This window comes from Pan paniscus, chromosome 13, assembly GCF_029289425.2.
Source record: "Pan paniscus chromosome 13, NHGRI_mPanPan1-v2.0_pri, whole genome shotgun sequence".
NCBI classification, from domain to species: domain Eukaryota; kingdom Metazoa; phylum Chordata; class Mammalia; order Primates; family Hominidae; genus Pan; species Pan paniscus.
In genome coordinates this window covers 112,786,077-112,794,716 of record NC_073262.2, presented here as the reverse complement: position 1 = coordinate 112,794,716, position 8,640 = coordinate 112,786,077, and the positions used below count along the sequence as shown (strand labels likewise).

At 36.1% G+C, this 8,640-nt stretch overlaps 1 protein-coding gene across 4 annotated transcripts in view; it reads left to right on the top strand.

Moving 5' to 3' along the window:
• The window catches only part of KANSL1L (KAT8 regulatory NSL complex subunit 1 like), a 151,139-nt gene continuing 142,499 nt past the window's right edge, over nucleotides 1-8,640 (top strand). For 2 of the 4 annotated variants that reach the window (XM_034955052.4, XM_034955051.4), the window contains exon 1: nucleotides 1-238. The gene's annotated coding sequence lies outside the window, so the exon portion shown is untranslated. Of the gene's footprint in view, nucleotides 275-8,640 lie in introns of all 4 variants that reach the window. The other 2 variants (XM_034955054.3, XM_008959002.5) reach the window with 2 other exon arrangements.

The following is an 8,640-nucleotide window of genomic DNA, read 5'->3' as shown; positions in this document are numbered from 1 at the left end:
CAGACCGCGGCAGGGTTCCGTCCCCCCGAGCCGCACGGAGCTGCGGGCAGCGGGCGGACTGTTAAACCGCGGCGGCGGCGGCGGCGGCGGCCGGGGCGGGAGCGGGGCGCGCTCTGGAGACGAGTCAGCGGCGCCCCGGGTGGGGGAGGCGGGCGGGCAGCTAGAGATCACCTCAGCAGCCCCCACCACGGCCGGACCGAAGGTGCGGCGGCGGAGGGGAGCCAGGGCGCCCCAGCAGGCGAGTGGCCGGCGTCTCAGCGGCGGGATGACGGGGGTGGGTCTTCCCTCTTGGGGACGGCGGCAGTGCGGGGAGGGGAGAAGACTGCCGGGTGGACTTGCGGGTCAGGCGACCGACCGGCAGCCCCTTCGCCCCCCGAATCCTCTGGGCTGCTGGACTCTGGTCTCGGCACGGGATCGCGCTCTAGGGCGGGGGTCTGACCGCAGCCAAATTTAAACGGCTAAACCTAACAGCCTTGGCAGCTGGGGAGGGAAGGGGTCTAGGGAGGGGTGGGGGCGGACCTAGACGCCGGTCACGTGGGGGGTGGGGCTTGGCAGACCTCCCTTTTGTTTTGGCTGGCGCGTGCGCAGAAGGCAGAACACGTGGTTTCCTGGACCCGCCTCTTGCCTCATCGGCTGAGCCTCACCCATTGCGGGTGTGGTGACGGCTCTTTTGAGGCGGCTCTGAGGCGGAGCCCACTGGATTTGATGAGACCCCTATTTTATTTATTTCACACTTTCAGGAAAACGTAGATTTGGGCTTTAGAGTTAGATGGGATAGAGCAGAATCTAGGGGATTTTTGAGGGACAGTGCTTCCAAGTTTGTGTCACCGGTGTGCTGAGGAAGGGACCGGTCTTGCTGGAAAAAGTCAGATTGCGTGGTGTTTGGTAGCAAGAAATACCAGGCGGTATCCTGGCCGTTTCAGAAACCACAGGAAAGGAAAGAGGCTGGCTTTGCAGTCGGGAGGGCAGGCACTGGATGGACGTTCTTGTAATGTTTTCTTCTTACTCTGGGAGAGTCCGTTTTTGTTTGTTTTTTTGTTTGAACTGTGGTAAGCACATTCCGTTTTTGATTCCCCAAACTTCAGGACATTCATGTTCTGGCGAGGTTTAGGAGACAAACTTCCTTCGTCTTTAGCCAGTTTGCTTAACTTCATCTGAGTTTGGGTCAGTAATAATTTTAAAAATATTGCTGGATGGGGCAGGTTTGTTAGCCACAAAACCTAAGTGAAGTGAGCACTGCAGACAAAACTGGCAATTTCTGACTAGGAAAAAATGACTCTAAAAATAATTCAGTATTGAGAAAGAGGCTTAACAGTGAGTGGTCTCTGCCTTTCCCGTTCTTAATAACTAGCCATTTCTTTGGGTTAGTCACCTCTCTGATGTCAAACTTGTTTCGTTTTTGTAAAGTTTCATAATATGGTCTCTGTCTTAAGAGATTGTAAGAAAGAAGAAATGCCTTGTATTAGGAAAAGTGATTCCTAATCTCTACCAATTGCCAAGTAGTGTTATTTTTATAACAAAAGTGAATTTTTTAAAAGCCCACATGTTGGGGAAATATAAACAATGAATTAATCATGAAATAGAATATATTTGAGTATCTTTAAAATCTGTTGTAACCATTATCTTTGGTTCTCCCTCAGTTTCCACCTACTTAGATCAGTGTCAGCGTCTGCAACCATTTCCTCATGGTTTTAATCTACATGGATTATTCTCTCCCGCAAACTGTCTGGAGTAATTTTTTATGTGAAACTTCTTAATCCAGGCCAGTTCTCTCACATTGACTTTTAACATTTACATTTTAATTTTGTTTCATGATGCGCCTTTGCAAATAACAATCGATTATTTTGTTAAATCTTATTTATTATAAAGTAATTGGAAAATAGATGAGTGCAAATAAGAAAAATATAAATATTTTGTACTTTAAATATTTCTGTATGCATATATGTGTATTTTTCCTAAAACTGAGATCACATGGTATTTTCATTTAACTCAGACATTCGCATATCATTATTCTTTGACAAATATTTTTAATAGCTGCTTAACATTTCGCCATGTAACTATCATATTTTAAATTTTTTCTGTTGGCACGTATGTGGGATGTTTCTGGTTTTGCTAGTGTATATTTCACTACAGACAATATCCTTTTACATAAACCTTTGAAATTTCCCCCCCTTAGATTTGTAGAAGAGGAATTACTGGGCCAAAGAGTCTGTTTTTGTTGTTTGCTTGTGTGTGTGTTTTTTAAGGCTCTTATGTCATCACCAAATTACAGAATGTTGTATTGATTTACAGTGATCTAGTGGTATGTGTGTGCCTCCCATTATGTCTTTGTTTATCACCTAGTATTAGGCTTTAAAACTAAAAACCTTGCTTTAATTTGCATTTTAAATTTTTTCACTCTAATCTGTGATGTATCTGTTTTATTTTTTAACTTATTGTAAAGTGCTTGAGAGAAAGAAATATATTTCATGTTTGACATGCTGCAGATCACTTAGTGGGTGCTCAATAAATACTTGTCAGTGGGTTAATATTTATCTTTTTTATCTATGGAAGATCAGGAAATTGTCTTTTGCTTTTTGTTTTACTCAGTTTACTAGTACATTGTTAGTAATATACTATTATTGTTGGATTCATAACTTTTACTACTTTTTCATTCAGGTGAGGCCTCAGTGATCTGATCACAGTTGTCTACCAGAAGGTCAATTAACTTCTCATAGCCCAACTGCTGCATTATCCAAGAACTTCACCCAATTTTGATGCCATTTATCATGATACCTTAGATTATTTCATTTCCTTTACTCATTCATCTGTCTTCTATGGAATTAACGTAAAGGTTTCACTGATCAATGTAGTTTCACTTGTAGCTTTTACTGTGTTTGACAAAAAATGATGCCTGCTATCTGAAGTTCCTTTATTATTGAGATGGTTCTTGGTAGCTCACTTCTTATTGCCTATAGGATCCTTTATGCCCTTTAATCTACCACATAAATCTTATAAATAATATGTAATCCTTGTTTTCATGATGTTTTTCATGTATTCAGATAATCTCTCCATACCCTTATTTTGTCTATATAGTATTAGATGGTAGTTGAAGGAGGCAGAGAGCTGCTTTCTTCAGGTATAGAATTATGCTTAGGGTTGTTTACTGATTGGGTTCATCAAGATACAAACAGAAAGGAATGGGGCTGCTTGCAGCAGGAGTGACAGTTATTGGACAATTGGCAACTAATTTACTAATTTTAAAGCATATCTCTCATATCGCTATCCTTAAAGTTGATACTGCATTATAGTACTTTAATGGAATAATTTACATCATGATGACCCTGAATCATAAATACAATCTTACATTACTTTTAGTATGTTCCATTTAGAAAGGCAAGGAAGATATATAATTTCCAAGAGATTTCTACCTTTCTTTTTCTTTTAAATGTTGTTTTATGGGGACTTCTCACTGAATTGTACTCCTTATTCCCTAATCATGTGGGATAAACACCCAGCAAATGTTAATAAAAATGGTACTATTAAACTTGCCAGTAGATAGTCTATAATAAAAATCCAAAGACTATTCATAATGGACATTTTAAATACTTGATGTTATTTTTAGGTTCTTAGAAACATTTCTGTATGGACGTGAAAATTCATTAATAATATTGAGACTTTGTTAATATTCTAAAAATATTTATGAACTTTTTGTTTATTTTATATAATATTGAGGCTTTGTTTCCAGTCCAAGACAATTCTCAAGTGTGTTGTTTTTATTTAAACAAATTTTTATTCGGCAGTAGGTCATTAATCAGTGTTTATTCATGTGAAGTTAAATTGAAGCTAAAGTATATAGACTGAGCAAATGTGATAGTGTACTTCTACATGTAGATTTTTGGATCCAAATCGATATACACAGAAAAAAATGACTATGAGTCATGCACTTACAAGTGAAAATAATTCTGCTTGAAGTATGATCTGTTTGATGTGTTATGTAGCCACCCAAGTGGCTTTATCTTTAATTAAATTCCTTTAGTCTTCAAAGAGAATTCCTTTTTAGGCATAGTTTTCAAAGTGGAAGAAGTTCTTGCTTATAAAACATCATTGAATATAAAGTACTGAGCTGACTGAATCCTAGTTATGCCAGTTACTGCAGTGTTTACTGCAGTAAATTGAGAATTCCTGTAAAGTGGCATGAAGAAATCTTGAAAACAACACTGTATTTTGTATTCCTACTTTCCATTAATTCCTGTATTTTTGAGGAATAAAACTGTACCAGTGTGAGCTCATTCTTTTTTTGTTTGTTTAATTGGACTTTTCCCTGCTACAATTCAGTAACTTTGAATCCTCATATGTTTTTTATTTATTTATTTTTAAATTTTTGTAGAGACAGTGTCTCTCTGTCACCCAGGCTGAAATGCAGTGGCACGACTGTACTCCTCTAGTCTCCTTATAGTGTAGAGATAATGTTTAAAAACTTCTCATATTTTGCTAAAAGAATTTGTCTTTTTTCTACTCTTTCTTTCTGTAATTGGCCTAGGTTAGCTATATGAAACATTTAGGTCACAAGTGTGGAAATAATTTATTATTTGACCCTACTTCAGGGTTCTCCCCTCTCTCAAAATACTGTTGGTAGTCTTTTCACTTTATTTAAGCATCAAGTATAAATCTGCTGTCTTTCTGATAATGTTTTCCTAGTTTGTTTCTTTGCTCTGCATTTAAGAGAGCTGGGATTATCCAGATTCCAGTTAAAAGAATAAATTTAATGTTCAGGGGCAGATTTGGATAGGATATTTTCCATGGCATATATGGAATATATATATGCATTCTAGAACATAAATCAGAATCTGGAGCAGTATTTTAGGGGATAGGAATTCAGATTTGGCCTTTAATCTTTAATGCACATTCTCAGGAGGAAGAGTGGTTCTTATATAGATTATCAGTTTCAACTCTGAGCGTTGAGATTAGATTAGCAAATTTTTTATTTTTCTTTAGAAAGTTTGTCAAAAATTTTTTGAAATATGTGACCTATGTATTAATTTGTAAAGGTCTGATTATTAACTGTCTGGACCACCTCAGTAACTATTGACTTGGTAATTATCTCACTGTGTACATGCACCTTTTGAGGTTGATGGCTTTTACTGTATTTCATGATGTCCAAGGGATCAGATTGCATTTAATTAATGCTAAATTCATAAATATGTATGGTTTAGAAATCTTAAAAAATATAGATTAAACTCCTAATGGAAAGTCTGGAGACAACAGGGCAAGACCTTTTATTTGTAGTACAGTAGTCCATCTTTATTTTTGGGGTATATGTTTCAGATCCCCAGTGGTACCTGAAATCGCAGACAGTACTTAACCGTATATATACTTTATTTTTTTCTAACCATACATACATATGATCAAGTTGAATTTACAAATTAGGCATAGTAAAAGATTAGCAACAACAGTAGTAGAACAGTTATAACTATACATAAAAGTTATGTGAATGTGCTCTTCTTGCTCGCTCTCAAAATATCTTACCGTACTGTACTCACCTGTTTTTGGACTGCAGTTGACCACAGGTTACTCGAACCATGGAAGTGAAACAGCTGATAAGGGGAGACTACTGTTACACAATTTCAGAACAACTAATAGTAACTCATGCTTTCCTTAATTCACAATGTTCTTTGGATTAAATTGTAGACCCAAAATTAGAATTTATGGTATAGATTTAACTTTACAGTCTACCCATTGTTTTTATCAGATTAACTTAATTTTATTTATAATAATTTCAGAGCAACTAATGCCTTAATTCACAGTGATTGTTCTTTGGATTAAATTGTAGTCTAAAAATTAGAATTTATGGTGTAGATTTAACTTTACAACCCCCCCGTGTTTTTATTAGATTAATTTTATTTATAACAAATTTAATATAACCAAAAACAAAAAAATTGATTCTTTCTAGTTTTAAAAAATGTTTATTATTTAAAGACATAAGCTTTGTCTTGTCTTACTGAAATTCTCTCTGGTGTTTTTTAATAAGACTTCTTAAAAAAACCGGAGATACACTGAGTTTGGAATTGCTTACTGGAGGATTATTTACTTGATAGACTATCTGTAACAGTTTTATAACAGACTGGTTTTTGTTTTGTTTTGCCATCCATAACATTTCTGGGCTGCTGATGCGCTAAGGAATTTTTTTTGTTTTTTGTTTTTTGGTTTTTTTTTTAGTAAAATTGGAATGTAAGTTGAAAATTCTGTTGTAAAAACGTAAAAGTATGCCAGTGCTTTGGTGGGCAGATCACGAGGTCAGGAGTTCGAGACCAGCCTGGCCAACATGGTGAAACCCCATCTCTACTAAAGTTAAAAAAATTAGCTGGGCATGGTGGCATGCACCTGTAATCCCAGCTACTTGGGATCCAGCTGGGGCAGGAGAATCGCTTGAACCCAGGAAGCGGAAGTTGCAGTGAGCTGAGATTGTGCCATTGCACTCCAGCCTAGGTGGCGGGGCGAGACTCCATCTCAAAACAAAACAAAACAAAAACAGAAAAAATAAAAGTAAAATTTATACCCAAGAAACATAGTTGGTTTTTGGATTATCTAGAACTGTTACCTATTGACAGAATCAAGATTATGTATCTAGTTGCTTTCTTTGAAAGAGGACTGATATATTTTCATAACTTAGTTTTGCTTCTTAAATTCTGTAAGTTTGATATTTTCATTTCTGTGTGTTGTGACAAAAAGTTTAATTCTTTTTTCCAGTTTTCTTCCTTCTAGGTTCTTTGAAGTTCTGCATCATTAGACTAAATTCTTTTAGAAAAGGGACCTCTTGTTCCTAAGTATCTTGGGTGTATATGAAAGAAATAATCATCAAAGATGATGGTGGTGCCTAGAGTAATATAATAAAGTATTTTAATAGTTGTAAAGACATTTCTTAGATTTAGCAAGGATCCAAATACTCCTGCCCAATTATGTGTATAATTGGAAACCTAAATAATTAGAAACTGAGTATTTATAGGAAGATCCAGGTGCTTTTTAGAAAGCTATTTGAAGATTTATTTTCCATAAACTTTCCATAAAGCCTAGAATACTATAGGTGCCTAAAAATATTAAACAATAGATTTGGCCAAAAAATTGGGGGACTGAAATATAGTAGTCGATAGTTGATCCCTGGTTACAAGACTTGGCACACATACAGAGGAATAGAAAATAGCTTATCAAGATGTTTATGTATTGATTACATGTTGATATATGATACTTTATGTATATGATGACATTAAATTTAATTTTTCATGTTTCTTTACTTCTAAAAATATGTCTAGTAGTAGCAAGTTTAAAATTACATATGTAGCCACTTCATATTTCTATTGGACAGTTACATTCTATACTAATGTTTCCTAATTTTTTTGCCTTGAGACTCCTTCACAATAAAATATATCTCATGAACCTTCTTCCTTGAAATTTTAAAATAATTTTACCATTATGGATAGTATTTGTTCAAGAAATATTTATTATGAGCCTGCTATGTGCCATAAAATATTCTAGAATACGATGATGAGTGAACACATAACACCTGCCTTCATGTAGCTTTTGATCTATTTGGGGAAAATATGTGATGAAGTAATTTCTAGTAAAAATTTTTAAATGGATCATTTGTTATAAGTATACTATTGTATATAAAATTTCATGTAATATAATTTTATATAGTGCTTCATTTATTAAGTGATAGTTTGGTGTTCTCTGAGCTTCCTGGATATGTGGTTTGGTGTCTGACATTAATTTGGAGAAATTCTTAGTCATTATTGTTTCAATTTTCTTTTCTTGTTCTCTTCTCCTTCTGGTATTCCCATTATGCATATGTTACACCATTTGTAATTGTCCCACAGTTCTTGGTTGGATAGTCTCTTCTTCCTCAAACCCCCTGCCATCTTTGTTCTCTTTCCTTTTTAGTTTTGGAGGTTTCTATTGCTGTATCTTCAAGCTTAGTGCTACTTTCTTCCATCACATCCAGTCTACTACTAAGCCCATCAAAGACATTATTTTTGTTGCAGTGTTTTTGATTTCTAGCATTTCATTTTTATTCTCTTTTTAGAATTTCCATCTCTCTTCTTACATTACCTGTCATTTGTTGCATGTTGTCTGTTTTTTCCATTAGAGGCCTTAGCATATTAATCATAGTTGTTTTAAATTCCTGGTCTAGTAATTCCATCATTCCTGCCATATCTAAATCTGGTTCTGATGCTTGCTGTCTCTTCAAACTATGTTGTTTGCCCTTTAGTGTGCCTTGTCGTTTTCTCTTGAAAGCTGAACATGATGTGCTGAGTAAAAGGAACTCTAGTAAATAGGCTTTTAATAAGATGTAAGGATAGAAAAGATGTTCTGTATTCCAATGATAAGGTCTGTCTTTCAATGAGCCTGTGCCCTGGGCTGTGAACTTCACTAGTGCTTCTCAGTTTTTCCCTGCTTAGGTAGGATAGAATGGCTAGAGGCTGCTGGAGTTGGATATTTAGTTAATATGTAACCTTTTAAAAGCAATACATTCCTTAAAAAGTAATATCGGCTTTGCTATCTTCATCTGCTTGACCTGTTTAGCATTTGACAGAACTGACCATGTTATACACTTCTAAACACGTTGGTATCTTGATTTCATACACTTCTGGATTTCCTCCTATC